This window comes from Delphinus delphis, chromosome 5 (assembly GCF_949987515.2).
Source record: "Delphinus delphis chromosome 5, mDelDel1.2, whole genome shotgun sequence".
In the NCBI taxonomy this organism is placed as follows: Eukaryota; Metazoa; Chordata; class Mammalia; order Artiodactyla; family Delphinidae; genus Delphinus; species Delphinus delphis.
In genome coordinates, this window is record NC_082687.1 from 30,630,020 (window position 1) to 30,651,253 (window position 21,234).

Sequence of the window (21,234 nt, forward strand, 5' to 3'; positions counted from 1 at the left end):
TCCTTCTCTACTTTCTGCTACCCAGTAGGAGTCTTTCATTTCTGGCTAGCATTCAGAATTCTAAGTAAAGATTTGATTTTTGCATATAACTTAAAAAATATAAAAAATATATATTTATTTATTTATTGGTCTGGCTGTGCTGGGTCTCAGCTGTGGCACGCAGGATCTTCGTTGCCCCTTGCGGGATCCTCATTGTAGCATGCGGGATCTTTAGTTGTGGCATGCAGGCTCCTAGCTGGGGCACCCGGGATCCAGCTCCCCGACCAGGGGTCAAACCCTGCCACCTCCCCACTCCCCCACGCCCCCTGCCACTGGGAGTGCGGACCCTCAACCGCTGGACTACCAGGGAGGTCCCTTGTTTATAACTTTTTTTTAATAATAAGTGCAATCTGAGGAGAACCCACTCAGTGCACAACAAATGGTGGTAAATATGGGGGAGAAAAACTGGAGAAATTTAGATTGGGTTTTTTTTGTGGTGTATCAATGATTCTGGGGCTTTTTTTTTTTTTAATTCCTTTCTGTAGATTTTGGAAGTCTTCTTCTGGGCGTTGCCAGCAGTGCCAAGTGTTGGAGAAATCTTTTCTACCCCTCTGATAGAGTGAAGTGAGCAAACGCAACCTAGCAGAAGGCTCGTGAAGAGAGCACTCACAGGTAATGTCGTCTTTTCTTATTACTATTGAGATGTGTTCCGTAATGTTCAGTAATAAACTTAAAAAAAAGTAAGCCTACTTGAATTTACACATCCAAGTGTTGACAGGAGAAAAATGCACAACCTGGAAGTTTCGAGTTAAATTTTATTCGGGGACCTTACTGAGGACTATAGGCCAGGAGACAGCCTCTCAGATACCTCTGAGGAGCTGCTCCAGAGAGTTTAGGGAGGAGCCAGGATGCATAGGCGTATTGGGCTGGAAGAAAAATGTAGTTGAACATCAAAAGATAACTGCTAATCACAAAAACAGACATTGCAAGTTAATGATTTTAATGCTTTTCTGTGTATGGGGAGATGTAAGAATCTGGGCTGAATGAAATTATTCCTTAGATATGCATCTTAACTATCTAGGGCCAGTATCCAAAGCACAAAATGCTTCCTGTTTTTCTCTATCCTGAATTCCCCTCAGGGCGTACCATCAGTGGTGGTGGGGTGGGATGCTGCAGCAGCTGATGGCTTGGTCCTTGTTTACTAGAATGGCAGCAACATTCTTTGTTTACTGGAATGGCAGGCAACATTGCCTGTCCACAGAGGTGAACATTATCTTGTTCAAAGCAGTGTTTCTGAGAGGCTACACTCTCTCCTCTTCTCAAAACATTTAAACATTTTTTCTTTGGGAACTGCATCTTGATCTTCTGGTAGCATTCTTTTAAACATCCTATTTTCTTTCTTTTTAAAAAAAAATAATAATTAATTTTTGGCTGTGTTGGGTCTTCGTTGCTGCACACGGGCTTTCTCTAGTTGCGGTGAGTGGGGACTACTCTTCGTTGTGGTGCATGGGCTTCTCATTGCGGTGGCTTCTCTTGTTGTGGAGCAGGGGCTCTAGGCACACGGGCTCAGTAGTTTTGGCGCATGGGCTTAGTTGCCCCGCGGCATGTGGGATCTTCCCGGACCAGGGATCGAACCTGTGTCCCCTGCATTGGCAGGCGGATTCTTAACCACTGTGCCACCAGGGAAGCCCCTATTTTCTTTCTTTTTAAACTACATTGGAGTATAGCCGATTAACAATGTTGTGATAGTTTCAGGTGCACAGCAAAGCGACTTGGCCATACATAAACATGTATCTAAACATCCTATTTTCTGTGGTGGCAAATCTCAACCCTGTGAGGGTGTATTTGGGAAGTAATCTAAATGTCTTCAGAGCTACGGAATCTGGGGAGTTCTAATTTTGATCAGGAGCAATAACGTAATGAAACCAGTTTCTCTTTTTATAATTGTATATGTGTTTGAAGGCTTATACACTGTATTGAAAGTTAATTCTCGAAAGAGGTGACTCTAAGTTTCAAGCAATGGTAGTCTTGTTAAAATAAGTGATTAGACTTGTATTTTACAGAGAAGCATATGCTATTTATTTGTATATAAATGTTGGTATTCTTTCTTATTAAAATTGATCAATCAGTCTATCTGTCAGTATTGTAGAAAGGATTCCTGTGTTTATCAGGTTGAATAAGATGATATTTAACTTCCTCATAAGGTATACCTCTAAGGCACTGTAATTAGCATCTTATTAGAGGTGTGTTTTGCATTGTTTCTCAAAGCCTTGTTAGAGTGCTTGTTAAAAAGCACATTGAAAATACAAATTAGTAGGCCACCATCTAGTGTGTCAGAATCTGAATCAGAGTGCTAGGGGGAAGGGTTTGGGAATCTGCGTTTTACAAGTAAATACCACCCAAGATTGACACCCCCAATGCAATAAAAGCATAGTTGTACCTAATCTTTGTATTTTTGGTTTTAAAGGTGTTGTAATCACCTTAATTTTTGCTTTGAATAAAACAGTGCCAGTACTTTTAGTATACTGTTGTGACACAGGGTTATGTTCTCAAATAGCTTATTATTAGATCAAATTAAGAATGTAACTGAATAAAGCTATACTTTGAACTTCATGTCTAAATTCAAAATGGATATATTTTTCATTGGATGCAAATAGATAAATCTGTTTTTTAACCTCTAGATGCTGAATACTAAGTTTTTTGAAATATCTTTATGAAATATCTTCTTAATTTGCCAGTAAGTCGTACGTCAGATATCTTATTCAGATGGAGGGTAAAGAGTAACGGGGTAGTGTCGTGGTCCGAACGCGGGTTGGAAAAGAATTTCCAGACACAAGGCAGAATGTAAAGAAGATAGAATTTATTAGAGAGAAGGGTCACTGCCAGAACAGCGGGCTGACTTCCTAGTAGTCTGGGAGAGTCGAGCCCAAACATGTGCTATTGATCAGTTTTTATAGGCAGAAAATAAAAGAACGGTCCAAGGTGAAAATTTCGTTTACTGATTGGTTGAGGCACATATACCTTCCTTCTATAGGGTGGGAGTGGGACAGGGCAGATGCCTTTCCTTATTTGGGACAGGTCCCCTCGCCCAGGTGGGCTCAGGAATTTCGTAACCACCGCAACTTGGTGGGGAGGGCGATTAAGAGTCAGGTAGGGGGTGTGACGTTGAAACTTTTTCAGGCAGAGTCGTCCTTTGTCCTTGAAGCACCATTGTCCTTGGAGCACCAAAGGTAGGTATTAGAGGCCCCTGGAGTCTGTGCTATGCTACTCTAGCATCCAGTCAAGCATTTTTCAGTAAACATTGTGATGAAAGCTTTGCTGTGCAATTTATGGTTCAGACAGGTGAAATCCTTTCTTTATAGAGCTCTGAGATTTTATGAAGCTCTTTGAATACCCTACATGAAATGGAGTATTAACATCAAGTACTAGACTTTGATGCCATGTTATTTTCATTATCATGTGCATTCTTTAGTAACCCTTCCTATAAAGTTATTAATTTTACAGAATGTAAGCTTTGTGTATAAAATGTGTTATTTTTTAGATATTTTCAATTCTACAGATTATACCTTTACTTTCAAAGACATATATAATATTATAGCATTCTGTGCATGTTAATATTAAGAGATAATACACTTTATGTAAGATAAAAATGTGACTATAGATTTATAAGTCTATTGCAAGAAAATATTTCATTAAGTTTATACTTAAAAAATTGTGTTAAAATACACAACACAAAATTTACCATTTTAACCATTTTTAAGTGTATAGTTCCAGTATTGTTAAGTATATTCACATTATTGTGCAACCAATTTCCAGAATGTTTTCATCTTGCAAAACTGAAATTCTCTACCTATTAAACGACTCCCCATTCTTCCCTCCCCCAGCGCCTGGCAACCACCATTCTACTTTCTGTCTCTATGAATTTAACTCTTCTAGATACCTCATGGAAGTGGATTCATACAGTGTTTGTCTTCCTGTGACAGGCTTATTTCACTTAGAGTAATGTCCTCAGGGTTCATCCATGTTGTAGAATGTGTTAGAATTTCCTTCCTTTTTAAGGCTGAATAATATTCCATTATACCCACACGCATGCACACACATACACACACACATAAATACACATACACACCACATTTCGTGCATCCATTCATTCATTGATGGACATTTGGGTTGCTTCAACCTTTTGGCTATTATGAATAATGCTACTTGTACATGGGTATATAAATATTTGTTTGAATTCCTGCTTTCAGCTATTTTGGGTATATATCTAGAAGTGGAATAGCTGGATCATATGGTAATTCTATTTTTAATTTTTTGAAGAACCACCATAATGTTTTCCACAGCAGCTACACCATTTTGTATTCCTACCAATAGTACACAAGCATTCCAGTTTCTCCATATCCTTACCAACACTGTTTTTTGTTTTGTTTTGTTTTTTGATAGTAGCCATCCTGATATCTCATGGTTTTGATTTGCATTTCCATAATGATTAGTAATGTTAAACATCTTTTCATATGCTTGTTAGCATATCTTCTTTGGAAAAATGTTTAGTCAGTGTCCTTTGCCCATGTTCTAATTGGATCATTTATCTTTTTGTTGTTGAGTTGTAGGAGTTCTTTACATATTCTGGATATTAACCCTTTATCAGATATATGGTTTACAAATATTTCCTCCCATTCTGTAGGCTGCCCTTTTACTCTGTTAATTATGTCCTTTGATGCACAGAAGTTTTAAATTTTGATGTAGTCCAATTTGTCTGTTTTTACTTTTGTTGTCTATGCTTTTGGTGTCTTATGCAGGAAATCATTACCAAGTCTAGTATCATGAAGCATTTCCCCTATGTTTTCTTCTAAGAGTTTCATAGTTTTAAGTCTTATTTTAGGTCTTTGATTCATTTTGAGTTACTTTTTGTATATGGTGTAGAGTAAAGGTCCAAATTCATTCCTTTGCATGTGCATATCTGGTTTTCCCAACACTACTTATTGCAGTGAAGTTTGTATTTTTAAAGACAGTTTAGGATAAGGAAAGGACAAACAGACAGTCATAATGTCACTGTTGGATCTATGTAGCAATTCCCATAAAGTCTCTTGCTTCTAATTAAGAATATATTTCAGAAACAAAACAGTATTGCATAGATTTGAAGCTCACCTTAGACTGAGATTTAATAATTGTAGGTAAGCATAGAGCCTGTGTTTAAGTTTTATGTTAGTTATTTGGTGGGCAATGACTTATATTTGGAATTTGATGATGGTAAACTCTGAGTTTTGGTCTTCAGGTAGGGGTGTGTGTGTGTGTGTCTGTGTGTCTGTCTGTTTGTGTCTGTGTCCTTTTATAGGGCTTGGCCAATGAGAGATCCTCTAATGTCTTAGGAAGCTTTAGTTTCAAGGCCAGAAGCAGAATCGACATTCTTATGATGAAGAATAGCCTGTAATGAATCCTGGGAAAAACCTAAGCCAGCTTGAACCATTCACCTGTCTGGGTAGCAGAAGTTACTTAGATCCTGTTTTTGCCTCTTAGCTCTAAATAGCAGTATATGTGTTGACAGAATGATATTTACACTGGCTTTGAAAAGGTCAAAAACCAGATATTGTGCCTTTGGAAGTCAGGTTATTTTGGGGAAGACAGGAGGGTGTTGGGAGTTGGGTGGGGAGAGTACAAAAGCAAATATATGTAACCAAGAGGAAAGCCTGGGCAAGGATACTTAGAAGGTAGAGGGAGAGCTTAGCTGGATGTAGGAGTAAAATGGATAACGAAAGGATCTAACACTTAGGTGTATTTCTTTGGAGGAAATGACAGCGGATACTAGAGGTAGCACAGTAAGAACCACAAGTGGAAAATGGGTTTGAAAAGAGGTGAAGACAATATGATGTAATATGTGCATGACAGTCCTGAGGAGATGCTGTCAGTGGAATTCATCGTTACGGATTTTGGATGTGTTCTCAGAACAGTGAGACAAATAGCAGGTAGACAGAGGCAATTACAGATATTCTGAGCTGTTGAGAGAATTCTGTATTTGAATGTAGTGTTTCAGGGCTAAGGGCTGTCTATATGAGAAAAGAGGAGCAGTTAGAGTAGCCTTGGAATGCTGTTCTTTCTAATGTAATACCAGAATGTCTGAGTCATACAGAATTGAGGTGGTGAGTGAGGAATGTTTCTCCGTGGCTTCCCTGGCTTTGTGTGGGACCAGTGGGAAACCATTTTCAAAAGTTGTTTTGAGTTAAAATTTAGCCTCAAGACTGTTTTGGGATGTTCTGAGTAAATAACACAAAAAAGAGACTTAAAAACGACTTCTCACAGTCAAATAATCAAACCAGCTGCCTAATGCTGTCATTCTGAAATTTGTTCATTCTGCACATACCTTTTCATAATTTTACGGATTTTAGAATCATGACCTGTCTCTACCTTGTTTTGTGAATTTAGTCTTTTTATTTATTCAGTCATTTTGGTCTCTTCTCATGTTCCCTGACCCTTATAATTTCACTCTAGCTTAGTCTGGGTCTTTTCCAGCTTTCTATGACTCTTCCAATTGACCAGAAGGGCTTAGAATACATGTATGAAATTTATATTTTGTCATGTTTTTCTATTTCACTTTCAGCCTCATTCCTGAAATACCCTGCCTTTTCTTTAAGGGTACAGGCTGCATTGAGTTGATGTACTCAGAGAAGAGTCTCTAATGACTGGTCCAGACCAGAGGTTTGCAAAGTGTGGTCCCCAGGTGAGCAGCAGCAGCCTCACCTGGACACTTGTTAGAAATGTGAATTCTTGGGCTGAATCAGAAACGCTGAGAGTAGAGCTCAAAAATTTGTATTAAACAAGCTCTCTGGATGATTCTGATGCGTTTTAGAGTTTGAGAACTGCTCTAGATGCTCTCGTTAGCTGTGTGCTGTTGTCCAAGCCATTCATTTTCTTTAGCCCTTGGTCTCCTGCTCAGGCAGATCAGGGCTTCCCAAATGTTGGTGTGCACGTGAATTGTCTGGTAAGCTTGTTTAAAAATTGTCAGAAAGTGGTACATTTTTCCTAACCTCGTACCCTGAGATTCTGACTCAGTGGTCTTGGATGACTCAGTTATCTGCTTTTCAGCAAGATTTCCAGAATAGTTCCCATATCTACGATCTGGACCAATGACTATCTCTGTTTCCTCTAAGCCCCAAAGTGATGTGATTTAAAGTGGCTTTTTTGTGTTCAGTAACTGAAGGCTTCGGGGCCAGAACTTTATTTTCAAAATGCAGTTTGCATTATTTTTCAGTGAAGCCATTATGTTCTGCTTTCTTTCCTTGAAAAATGTGATTCTTTCTTGGCTACTCAGATTACTGTAGGAGATTTTTCGCAGGCTTATCCTCATTGGTAAGGCAGTCCGCTCGCTAAAAGAGCTCTCTGCGTCTTATAAACTTGGAGATTTCACTATGTGGTTCTTCTAGGTAATTTATAAAAAAAAAATTAGTAAACTGTAAATGCTGGTTCTTAGGGAATACTATTTTTTATTGAGATCTTTTTGTCCCTACCCTTGATTTCCAATCTCTAAGCTGATTCCCTGTGCACTGTGGTATGTCGCCCTTATCTCAATGTCATTCATGTTTTTGTTTCTTTAGTTTTTACGGTACAGCTTTATTAGAATTATTTTTTGTGAGTCTTCCTCTTGTCTCTGTGACTGCTCCTTCCCAGTCTGTTTCCCTCTGTCTATCCTTTGAATGTCGGTGTTCCCTAGGGACTGCCCGAGTTCTTTTCTCCACATCTCACTAGGTGCTGTCCCCTTGGGACCTGCTTCTTCCTGTCTGCCAGGTCCTTGCTCAGATGTCTCCTTAGCACCACCCTTTATAAAGTAGCATCTGACACTCACAACTCTCCTCGGAGCTGTAGCCCCATGGCATCGGCTGCCTCCTGGATGTCCTGCAGGCAGATTAGGTTAACATATCCGAGCTTGAACTCATCATTCTTCTCCCCTGGAATCTGCACTTCCTCTCGTGTTCTCCATCTTGGCGAATGGCATCACCATCACCCTTTACATGACTAATACTTATCCAGCATCTTCTACATGCCAGGTCCTGTTCTGAGAACTTCCATGTAACTCCTCACAAAATCCTTTGAGATAGACTTTACTGTTATTCCCACTATACAGATGCAGAAACTGAAGCAAATGGAGTTGAAGTAACTTTCCCAAGGTCACAAAACCATTATCTGGTAGAGATGGAATCCCAGAGCGAGGAATCTTTTTTTTTTTTCTTTTTTTTTTTTGCGGTACGCGGGCCTCTCACTGTTGTGGCCTCTCCCATTGCGGAGCACAGGCTCCGGACGTGCAGGCTCAGCAGCCATGGCTCACGGGCCCAGCCGCTCCGAGGCATGTGGGATCTTCCCGGACCGGGGCACGAACCCGTGTCCCCTGCATCGGCAGGCGGACTCTCAACCACTGCGCCACCAGGGAAGCCCCAGAGCGAGGAATCTTAATCATTGTGCTCTGCTGCCTTCCTTTCTCAGTAGCCCAAGCTAGACATCTAGGATTACCCTTCCCCTTTACCTGGACATCTGCTCAGTCCTCTCCAGTCCACCTACTTAGTCTCTCTTCAAAGCACACTTCCATTTCTCTGCATTCCATCGTAGGTATTCTCGTCCGGACCTCCTTCATTGTTTGCCCCCGCTGTTATAACGGTGTCCTCTTTCCATCCATTTCTTTATATTACTGCCAGAGTGTTATTCTTCCTAGCAGTAAATCTCATCATGACACTTGCCTGCATCTGCCAGACTCACCCTCCTCGACTGGTCCTCCAGTGTTGGGCAAACCCCCTATTATCTACTTCATTGTTGAGCAAGCCCCACCAATTTGGAGGAACAGGACAATTCCACCATTTGAAGAATCTTGCCACAAGGAAGAGAGCTGGGAAGAGTCTCTGCCTCTTTTGGTCCTTAGTTTCTATTTATTTTAATAAAAGAACAATACAAAAAAGTCCGGAGTCTAGTCTGGCCAGAGAGGGAGGGCCTCTGTAATTTTGGAGGCCCTAAGAAGAGTGCTCTCCCACTCCAGTTCTGTGCTCCAGCCGTAGTAAACGACTTGCACCCCCTGTAATATGTCACATTCTCTCTACTTCCTCTGGGCCTTTGCATACGCTCTTCCCTCTTCCTGGAGTACTCTTCCCTCACTGCCCCATTTGCCTGGCTAACACCTTCATCTCCATATTCAGGACTCAGCTTAGATTTCATTTCACCTGGAAAGGCTTGTCTGATCCATTTGCCTTCCAACCAACAGGTTGGGTTAAATGCTTCTTCTTATATGATGTCATAGCATGCCATTCTTTCCCTACCATATGACTCACCAAACTTTGTTTTAATTGTCTGTTTCGGTTGCTTCTTTTTGAGTGGTAACTAGAAGCTGCTACACAGCTTAGGATGATTTCCTCTTAAGTGGTCACAGACAGTTTTAGTAAGTAATTTGCAGAACAGTATGTCAGCACTTAAAGAAATGTATATATATAAAATGTGGATTTGAAAGGAGTCTTACCGCTTTTTGTTTCTAGCCACTTTACATAAAATTAGCAGCTTTTTTGGATGTTTTAGGAGATTGAATTACAAGCATCTAAAAAATCTAAATAATTACTTTCATGAATCATTATTGAAATACATTTTCAAGGTATTTGCACTTGTTGATTTAAGAGTATACCTTCTTAAAGGCTCATTGAGATGTACCCTAGAATCTGCTGGTACGAGTATAAATTGCTAGAACATTGGCAATGATATTAAGAAATCTAAAATCTAAATTTTAAAAATTAGATTATTTTTAGAATTTAATGACTGGGGAAAATGCTCAGGATGTAAAATTAAATGGAAGGAGAAGGAATCAAGATTTAATTTCAAGTCATTAAATTCTTAAAAAAAATCCAATTTTAATAGTTGTCCTTCATTCCATTATAGGGATGTCCCATATGTATTTAATCCTTCTCTTATTATTGAACACTTTGCTTGTACCTGTTTTTCACTCTTAGAAATAATCTTCAATGAAAGACTCAGTACATTTTTACATAACTTTGTTTAGATTTCTGTTTTTATTTTATTTTACTTTTATTTATTTATTTTCTGGCCATGCCACGTAGCATGTGGGATCTTATTTCCCCCACCAGGGATCGAACCCACGCCCCCTATAATGGAAGTGCGGATTCTTAACCACTGGACCACCAGGGAAGTCCCTAGATTTCTGGGTTTTTATGATAGATTTATAAAAGAATGAGCGAAAGACATTAAAAATATAGATCTCTTATTTGTTGAAACCTTTTGCCAAGTGTGTGTATAAACACACATAATTATGCTTCCGACTTAGTAAGATTTATGAAATTATTAGAAAGTATAGAAAAAAGACTAGGAAGAAATATATTAAAGCTTTAAAAATAGTTTGTCTCGTGGTGGTGCTTTGAGTGATTTTTACTATCTTTATATTTTCTCTCTCTATATATTGTTGGTTATATATTGCAATGGCTCTATATACCGCAATGGCTATATATTGTTTTTATGATTTGAAAATAAATTAATTCAAAAATAAAGAACATGCCTTCTGGGAATTCCCCTGCGGTCCAGTGGTCAGGATTCCACGCTTTCACTGCTGATGGCACGGATTCGATCCCTGGTCGGGGAACTAAGATCCTGAAAACTGTGCAGTGTGGCCAAAAAAAAAAAAGAATATGGTACGCTTCTGCTTTGCTAGTTACAGTGTCAGCATCAAAGGAGAATTAAAAAAAATTTTTTTTGGCCACACCACTCAGCTTGTTGGATGTTAGTTCCCCGCCAGGGATTGAACCCATGCCCCCTGCAGTGAAAGCACCAAGTTCTAACCATTGGACTGCCAGGGAGCTCCCAAAGGAGACTTTTTTTTTTTTTTTTTTTTTTTTGCGGTACACGGGACTCTTACCGTTGTGGCCTCTCCTCTCCGGTTGCGGAGCACAGGCTCTGGACGCGCAGGCTCAGCGGCCATGGCTCACGGGCCCGGCCGCTCCACGGCATGTGGGACCTTCCTGGACCGGGGCACGAACCCGTGTCCCCTGCATCGGCAGGCGGACTCTCAACCACTGCGCCACCAGGGAAGCCCCCAAAGGAGACATTTTAATGTTGATGTTTTATCAAAGAAGAATAAGCACATGGCAGATATATCCTATGAGGTTAGACATGTTTTACTGCATTTGTTCAGAGATATTTTCTCCATTTTTCCTAGTAATTTAGACCTTGCCTAATGGAATCTAGTGAATTGAAATATACAAGGTTCTGGGTCTTTTTTTTCTTCTCAGTTGTATTTGTTGTAACTGTTAAAAACAAGAGTACCACATAGCTTAAATTCTCACATTCAGTAGCTGGATTGTAGTATAACCTTTAGATAGTCCTAGGGTCATTTTTAGCATGTCATCATTTCCAGGGTAATCCTGTTAATATATGAGGACATATTTGTTTCTAGAGGCAAAAGCTGAGAGGATTGTGGCACATGGGGGTTAATGTAACTGACCCTTAAGCAAGAAAAGGTGTTCCAGTGACCTACTTCATATTCGTAGACTCTGTAGCCTGGGATAGATTAATTTTAGAGATGCATTTCAGAATGTTAGATGAAGAGAGAGAGTATGAAAAAACATGTTAAACAGAAACCAAAGTAGTATCAGTTAAAAAACACCAACTAAAACAAACTCCTAAATCAACGCTATGTAGTTGGGGATCTGAAGACCAAGGGATGGAAATGCAAGGTTTGGGCTGTGTTTAGAGCGGAAAGGGCAGATTTGCGGGAGCAGTTTTCCCCAGGCTATTGTGAATTCGCTTACTTTTCTAATGTAAAAACATACGTGGGGCTTCCCTGGTGGCGCAGTGGTTGAGAGTCCGCCTGCCGATGCAGGGGACATGGGTTCGTGCCCCGGTCCGGGAAGATCCCACATGCGGCGGAGCGGGTGGGCCCGTGAGCCATGGCCGCTGAGCCTGCGCGTCCGGAGCCTGTGCTCCACGATGGGAGAGGCCACAACAGTGAGAGGCCCGCATACCGCAAAAAAAAAAAAAAAAAAAAATGTGGACTGCCACAAGATTTTGCCTCTAATTCTGTTCTTCCTCCTTTGAGAAAATAATATTGATAGAAAGTTACCAAGACCCAAATCATAGTTTAAGTAAATCTGTATTTTGTTGAATATAATAGTATATGTATACTGTCTATATCTACTTGGAAAGTGGTAGTCTGAGGTGGAGCTTGGCAACCAAGGACCAAATCTGGCCTGCTGCATTTTTTTATGATCTACCAGCTAAGAATAGTTTATATATTTTTAAATGGTTGAAAAAAGACAAAGAAGAATATGTATATGTATTCTTCGAAGCCGAAAATATTTACTGTCTGGCCCTTTACAGAAAAAGTTTGCTAATCCTTGGTCTAAAGCAGTGGTTTCAATGTCTCAAGACATTTTTGATTGTCACAACCTGGGGGCGGGAGGGGGTGGAGGGGGTTGGAGGTGCTACTGGCAATCAGTAGGTAGAGGCCAGAGATACTGCTAAACATCCTCAGATGCACAGAATGGCCTCTCAAGACAAAGATTTAACTGATCCAAGATGTTGACAAAGACTCTTTCCTTCCCAAACTTTAGTTGGGCGCCTCCAAGCCTTCTTGTTTAGGCCTCACTCAGCCTTGGCCCCCATCCTGTCTTTGGCCTGCCTAGCCCAGTTTCAGCAAGATTCTGCTGAGTCAATTTAGTGAACCCCAGCACCGCTAGCTTTCCATACCAGATCACCCTTGTTATCTGATCAAATTCCTTATCCCCCACCCTTGATGTCTGATCACCCTGGCCTGTGTTCAGCAAGACTCCTGTTAGGTCAGTTTGGTAAGAATCCCCCTACCCTTGATGTCTTGTCTTAGTAATTTTCCATCTCTTGACCCCCTCACTCTGATTGTTAGTATAAGTTCCCAGCTGTCTTTGCAGTGTTTAGAGTTGAACCTGATCGCTCTCCCCTATTGCAACAGTTGACAGCCATTGCGATAATCCTGAATAAAATCTTCCTTACTGGTTTAGCAAGTGTCAGAATATTTTTTCTTTAACAATATCAGTAGTGTAGAGGTTGAGAAACCCTGAGCTAAAATAATATTTGGTAACATTTGGTACGTGTATGAATTCAGGGACCACCTCTGCAAATGACTCTGCAGCAGTCCCCTTCCCTTGTGTTTGGTACTGGCTCTGTTCCCTGGGTATCCTTAAGAGTGAAATAAGATTGACTCTGTATAGGGGGATTTCATTATCAACCTCCCTTCCTCCCTAATATTTTTTAAATTGAATTATAATTGACATGCAATGTTAGTTTCAGGTGTACAACATAGTGGTTCGATATTTTTATATATTATGGAATGGTCACCAGGATAAGTCTAGTTACCATCTGTCACATACAGAGTTATTACAATATTATTGACTATATTCCCTGTGCTGTACCTTACATTCCTGTGACTCCCCAATATTTTTCTATCTGTTAGAATCTTCATTAAAATATGAAACCTTGCAATCTTCAAAGTAAGAAGCTAAAAGGCAAATGTATGAATTTGTTAAAATAGTTCAGGCCACACTGTAACTGCTCTCCAAGCCATAGCTATTAATAATAGTGTTTATTTTTCTTGGAGTTAATGACCTAATCTAGCCAAATATATTTTTAGGGAATTCAAGGAAATATGTTCAGACATTTCCGGAAAGAAAAGTCTAATTCTTTGAAATACCTTAAATCAGAGAAGGATAAATGAAATAGCCAGCAGTGTTAAATTATATATTTTTCAAATAGGTTACCCACCATAGCCACACTAGCATATCCCTTTATGTTTAAGGTATTTTTAGCTGACAAAAGTTGCCGAGGCACTGAAAAGGGCTGCTGTTGCCCGGGTACCTATCAGGGATGTTGGTTAAAATGGCACCTGGTTAAATACGTTTCACTGTGAAAACAATTTGCTGAGGAGCATGAGGACGAAGCTCCCTATGGGGTTTGGTTTTGGAGAGGACAGCAGAATACATGGAGTTTGAATTTTGGTGATACTAGCAGTACTAAAGGCAATACAAACACCCAAATTTAGGTTAGTTGGCAGAATAATTTGGCCATTTATTTGGCCAAATAAGGGGCAGTTTTCCTTCATTTTGTTCAATAGATATGAGTTCGGGAGATTAGACATTTTTATAAGTATAGTTATGCTATTTAGATGTACAGAAACATTTCCAAATGAAATTTGCTTTACTAAAATGTCAAAGGAAATTCCTAAAGCCTTATCTTCCTATTTTTTTGGCACTAACCTAAATTTTTTATATGTGCGTTTCTGATCAAGTCACCTGTGTTAATGTGTGTGTACACATATATAAAAGAATGTAATTATGGCATAGAAAACACATTTAGGAAAGAGATTATGGATTTCTTTTTCCAAATAAAAGTATAGCTCCTTTGTCTGAAAATAGTTTTCTTTAAGCATACCAGAAAATCTGAGCAGCATTCTGCCAGTAGCTTTTTTAAGGGATGAAACAGATGCTCCATTGATCCCTGATATGGTTATTTATGTGGCTGGTTTTCTACACGAAGGGAAAAAAGTTTGATTAATTACCATTAACTGTGACATATCCTGGGGGTAATGAATTTTTTGTGTGTGTGTCTATTTTCTCCCCTTTTCGAATAAATTGGTGGCTGTGTAATAGGTTCCGGTAAAGCAGTCTGCCAGAACACTTAGTGGAAAATAAATGCAGCCTCTACAGAAACATAGGATGGCAGTGTTGTCATGCACTTAGGTGGTGCCTGAGAGATGTGGTGTCCTGCCACTGTCTGCAGGATCTGCATCTTCAAGTCATTTTCTTGGGAGCGTGTGTTGGTCCTGGTGGTTGTCTGTGCATCCTGGAGGTGGCTACTTAGACTTGGAGCTACAGTCTGTTGCCATGAATACCAGTGGGAATTTGAAGCCCATCCAAGATTAAACCTGTGGCTTTGATTTCAGTAACTCCCACTCTTGACTCTTGTCGCTCAGGGTATCATTGCTGTGATTCATTAAATTAGTGCTTCCTAGTTTGGAGTAACAATGTAATTTGATGTGCTTCTGCAGATTTTTTTCTTATTTGATTTCTTCAGTACTATACAGTAGGTAGGCAGGTGTCAATTATGATAAAGTAAGTTTTAGTGACTTGTCCAAGGCCACTAAATAGTATGTGACAACCTGAAGCTCAAACCCAGGCCTTCTGTACCACATGCTTTTTTATACATTGTTGGATTTGATTTCCTAATATTTTGTTTAGGATTTTTGTGTCTATGTTCATGAGAGATATTGGGCTATAGCTTTCCTTTCTTACAATGTCTTTGTCTGGTTTTAATATTAGGGTAGTGCTGGCCTCATAGAACAAGTTAGGAAATATTCTCTCTGCTTCTGTCTTCTGGAAGAGAGTATAGAGAGTTGGTATAATTTCCTCCTTAAATGTTTGGTAGAATCTACCAGTGAACCCATCTGGGCCTGGTGTTTGTGTTTTGGAAGGTACTTAATTATTGATTCAATTTCTTTAATGGATATAGGCCATTGATCTATTTTTCCTTGTATGAGTTTTGGTAGATTGTGTCTTTCAAGATACTGGTCCCTTTTACCTAGGTTATCAAATCTGTGGGCCTAGAGTTCTCCGTAATATTCCTTTATTATCCTTTTAATGTCCATGGGATCAGTAGTGATGACCGCTTTTTCATTTCTAATATTAATAATTTGTGTCTTCTGTCTTTTTTTCTTAATCTGGCTAAGAGTTCCTCAATTTTAGAGATATTTTCAAAGACAGCTTTTGGTTTCATTGATTTTTGTCTATTGATTTTTTGTTTTCAATTTCATTGATTTTTACTCTAATTTTTATTATTTTTTTCCTTCTACTTACTTTGGATTTAAGTTGCTCTTCTTTTTCTAGTTTCCTAAGGTGGAAGCTTGTATTACTGATTTTAGATCTTTCTTCTTTTCTAATATGTGCATTCAATGCTGTAAATTTTTCTCTAAGCACTGCTTTCTCTGAATCTCACAAATTTTGTTAAGTTCTGTTTTTATTTTCATTTAGTATTTTAAATTTTCTCTTGAGATTTCTTCTTTGACTCCTGTGTTACTTAGAAGTGTTTAATCTATCGTATTCTTTTTTGTTCATAAGCACTGTTGTACAGTTTTCAAGGTACTAGTAGAGAGGATTGTGCCCACTGATAAAAACTGTATACATTGGGCTTCTAATGGTGAAGGAAGGTGGAAGGGGAGAAAGGAAGGAAGCACTGACTATTGAGTTATTCTTTCATTTTCATTCTTTGGTTAACTTTGCTTATTTTCAAAATGGATTTGAAACTGACAATAAAACACATATATATATATACACACAGACACACACACACGCACACACACACATATATATGTATATACATATATTTGAACCATTATTACAAGGATGAAAATATATGATAAAATGGAGGAAACAGTTGCACCAGAGACTTGTCCTCTCAAGTATTAGTAATTTTCCCTGGTCTAAGAAAGGGACTGGACAGTAGATAACTTTAAATTAAGGTTTTTTACAAGTGCCATAATTTCAAATCATTGATTGAAAACTGAGCTGATAATTCTGTAATGAAAGGTAAAGAATTTATCTTAAATATTATTACCTGAATGGTGGGTCACCTCATCACTGCACAGAGGTGGATGGCAGTTATATTTGTAGGCAGGTTGTTTATTTTCCATACAGATTGGTAACGTGACACACAATTTTATTTTCCTGTTATTTATATTCCATCTTGTCCTAAAAAAAGATTGAGTGGTTAATAGAAATACAGGTAAAAAAAGAAAGATAAAATTGTGAAGGTGAAAATAAAGGCATGCAATAAGTTAAAGGCTGCAGAAATGTGTTAACAAGGTTTGCCTGCCCCTGTTATTGAATGTGGACCATAAATTTGCATCTGAGCTTCAGGCTCAAATTAAGGGCAGCCACAAGTTGAAACATCACACTGATCTAAGAGCAGGTCTCCTGGGGGAGGCTGAGCCTCCATGAAGCTGGAGTTGGGGTCTGGGTTCATGGTGTTTGCAGACCTCAGCTGCAGGGGTTTTAAGACCTTTACTGAAGTCTTCTGCCATCAGTGTGACTTCGTTTTGTTTACTTTTTCTTATTTCTCTCTTCTTCTCCCAGCTCAAGTACTTGAGAAGGTCTAAAGACTTGCTGCCCACTCTGGAGATTTGGGAAAAGGTGGTGTGAGTGGAACAGGTTCCCCTAAACAACTCAGTGCAATCATTTCAAGTTACGCAGCGTCTTTAAGGTTTAAAAAGATACTGTTTATCCAGGAACCTTTTTAGGAAGTGAGGCCTGAGAGGAATTACTCCTATGGGTCCTTGTGAAGTGGGCACTGGGTGACAGGGAAATCAGCCTGCTTTCAACAACAGCCGTGTGATAGCTACAGTAATAGTTTTCATTTGGCTGATACTTGTAATGCCTCTCAGTTCAAGCCAAGTACAGGATGCCAAGTACATGATGCCAAGTACTAGGAATACAATTTAGTAGAAGTGATTCTTCCAGGAGATAAAGCAGTGAAGTTGAAGCTCTGAGACTTAGGGTTGATTTAGAGGCATAATTTAAGCCACAGAAGTTATTTTCTTTTTTAAATTGAGGTGAAATTCACACAACATGCAGTTAACCATTTTAAAATGTACAATTCAGTGGCATTTAGAATATTCACAATGTGGGCAATTACCATCTCTTTATAGTTTCAAAAAATTTTTTATCACTCCAGAAAACCTCATACCCATTAAGTAATCACTCCCCATTCCCCTCTTCTCCCCTTCCGCTGGCAACCATAAATCTGCTTTCTGTTGTGGATTTGCCTCTTCTGCCTATTTCACATAAAAACCATACAACAAGTAACTTTTTGTGTCTTGTTTCTTTTACTTAGCAAAATGTTTTTGAAGTGCATGCAAATTATCAGTACTTCATTCCTTCTCATGGTTGAATAATCATCCATTGTATGTACATAGCACAATTTGTTCATCCTTTGATCTGTTGATAGTCATTTAGATTGTTAGCTTTTGGCTATTGGGAATCATGCTGCTATAAAGATTTGTGAACAAGTATTTATTTGTTTTCAGTTCTTTTGGGTATATACCTAATAGTGAAATTGCTGGGTTATATGGTAATTCCATGTATAACTTTTTGAGGAACCACAAGGTTTTTTCACAGTGGCTATATCATTTAACATTTCTGGTGGAATATATGAGGATTCCTATTTCTCCAGATCTTATTTTCCTTCTTTTTTGTAATGTATTTATTTATTTTTATTATAACCATCCTAGTGGGTAGAGAGTGGTATCTCACTGTGGTTTCCATTTGTATTTCCTTGATAACCAATGATGCTGGACATGTTTTCCACATGCTTGTTAGCCAATTGAATACCTACTTTGAAGAAATGTCTATTCAACATTCTTTGCCCATTTTACAAAATTGGGTTGTTTATTTTGTTGTTGAAGTGTAAGCGTTCTTTATATTTTCTGAATATGAAACCCTTATCAGAATGTTCAGTTCTCAAAAAAAAAAAGTTACAAAACGTACAAAGAAACAGGAAAGTCTGACCCATTGATAAAGAAGAAATTGGTAGGAGCCATCCGTGAGGAAGCCCAGACATTAGACTTAGTAGACAAAGACTGTACATTAACTCCCTTAAATATGCTGAAAGAGCTAAAGGAAACCATGAATAAACAACAAAAGGTAATCAGGAGAATAGTGTATGATCAAGTAGGGGGTATCAATATAGAGATAGGAATTGTAAAAAGGAACCAAATAGAAATTCTGGAGCTGAAAGTTACAATAGCTGAAATTAAAAACAAGCAAACAAGTGAAAAACTAAGGGGCTTCAACAGGAGATTTGAGCAGGCAGAAGAAAGAATCAACAAATGGGAAGATAGGAAAATTGAAATTACCCAGTCTGAGGAGTAGAAAGCAAAAAGAATGAAGAAAAAGGAGCAGAGCCTAAGAGACCTATAGGATCCATCAAGCTTAGCAATATATGCAATATAGGAGTCCCAGAAGGATAAGAGAGAAAGAAAGGGGCAGAAAGATTATTTGAAGAAATAAGTCTGTAATTTTCCAAATTTTATGGAAAACATTAATATACACATCCAAGAAGTCTAAGAGCTTCAAAGTAAGATAAACCCAAAGACATTCACACCTAGACGCATTATAATAAAACTGTTGACAGCCAAAGAGAGAACTTTGTAAGTAGCAAGAGAGAATCAACTTGTCATATACAAGGGCTTCTCAGTAAGATGAACTGCCCATTTCGCATCAAGACCATGGAGGCCAGAAGGCAGTGGGATGATATATTTAAAGTGCTGAAAGAAAAGAATTGTCAACCAAGACTTCTGTGTTGGCAAAACTGTCCTTCAAAAATGAACGGGAATGGGCTTCCCTGGTGGCGCAGTGGTTGGGAGTCCCCCTGCCGATGCAGGGGACGTGGGTTTGTGCCCCGGTCCGGGAAGATCCCACATGCCGCGGAGCGGCTGGGCCCGTGAGCCATGGCTGCTGAGCCTGCGCATCCGGAGCCTGTGCTCCGCAACGGGAGAGGCCACAACAGTGAGAGGCCCGCATACCGCAAAAAAAAAAAAAAAAAAAGAACGGGAAATTAAGACATTCTCAGATAAATGAAAGCTAAAAGAGTTCATTGCTAAGACCTGCCTTGCAACAAAGCTAAAGAGAGTCCTTCAGGCTGAAACAAAAGGACACTAGACGGTAACTCAAAGCCATATGAAGAAATAAAGATCACTGAAATAAATTCTCACTAAATAGATAAATATATCTATTTATATAGATAAATATAAAACCAGTATCATTGTAATTTTGGTTTGTAATTCTTCTGTCTTTCCTATATGATTTAAAAGACAAATGTCTAAAACAATAATTATAAATCTATGTTAATGGGCACATGATGTATAAAATGTAACGTGTGACAAAAACAACATAAAATGGGGGTACAGAGCTGGATAGGAACAGATTTAATGCATGCTGTTGAAGCTAAGTTGGTATCATTTCAAACTAGTTTGTTATAAACTTTGGATATTAACTGTAATCTCTATGGTAACCACTAAGAAAATCAATTTAATATACCACATTAATAGAACAAAGGGTCAAAAATCCACATGATCATCTCAATAGATGCTGAAAGAACATTTGATAAAATTCAACACCCTTCATAGCAAAAAGACTCAGAAGACGAGGAGTAGAAGGGAGCTTCCTTAACATGACAAAAGGCATTTATAACATAACTAACATACATACTCAGTGGTAAAAGACTGCAAGCTTTCTCTCCAAGATCAGGAACAAAACAAGGATGTCCGCGTCCACCATCACTATACAACATTGTACTGAAAGTCCTATCCAGAGCAATTAGGCTAGGAAGAGAAATGAAAGCCATCTAAATTGGAAAGGAAGAAGTAAAACTATATCTATTTGCAGATGACATAATTCTGTATGTTAAAAATCCCAAAGAATGCATACACACAAAAACTACTAGAGCTAATTAAACAAATTCAGCAAAGTTGCAGGGTACAAGATCAAAGCACAAAAAATCAGCTGTTTCTATATACTAGTAATGAACAATCCTAAAAGAAAATTAAGAAAGCATCCAGAGAAATAAAATATCTAGGAATACATTTAAGGATGTGAAAGACTTATACACTGAAAACTACAAAATACTGCTGAATGAAATTAAACAAGACCTAAGTAAATGGATAGACATCTGTGTTCATTGATTGGAAGACTTAATATTGTTAAAATGGTTATTTCCCAAAGTGATTTACAGATTCAATGCAATACCTATTCAATTTCTAGTGGCTTCCCCAACCCCCACCCCAGAAATGGAAAAGCCAATCCTCAATTTCATGTAGAATTGCAAGAGGCCCTGATTAGTTATAACAATTTTGGAAAAGAAGAACAAAGTTTGAGGACTTATACGTTCTGATTTTAAAAGTTACTACAAAGCCACAGTAATCAAAACAGTGTGGTACTGACATAAGGATAGGAGTATAGACTGATGGAATAGAGTTGAAGAACCAGAAATAAACCCAAACATCTCTGGCCAACTGATTTTCAACAAGGGTCAAAAGACCATTTAAGGGGAAAGAAAATTCTCTTCAACAAGTGATGCTGAGACAACTGGATAACCACATGCAAAGAATAAATATTGAGCTTAGTCTACAAAAATTAACTCAAAGGGATAGGACCTAAAGATAAGAGTTAAAACTATAAACTTACTAGAAAAAGCCACAGGGGTAAA

At 38.7% G+C, this 21,234-nt stretch overlaps 1 protein-coding gene across 6 annotated transcripts in view; it reads left to right on the forward strand.

Annotated features, from left to right (window-relative positions):
- Positions 1–21,234, forward strand: part of FHIP1A (FHF complex subunit HOOK interacting protein 1A) — a 269,316-nt gene that overhangs the window by 77,798 nt on the left and 170,284 nt on the right. For 5 of the 6 annotated variants that reach the window (XM_060012143.1, XM_060012141.1, XM_069540682.1 and 2 more), the window contains one exon: positions 525–651. The gene's annotated coding sequence lies outside the window, so the exon portion shown is untranslated. Of the gene's footprint in view, positions 1–524; positions 652–15,323; positions 17,233–21,234 lie in introns of those variants that run through there. The other variant, XM_060012146.1, reaches the window with a different exon arrangement.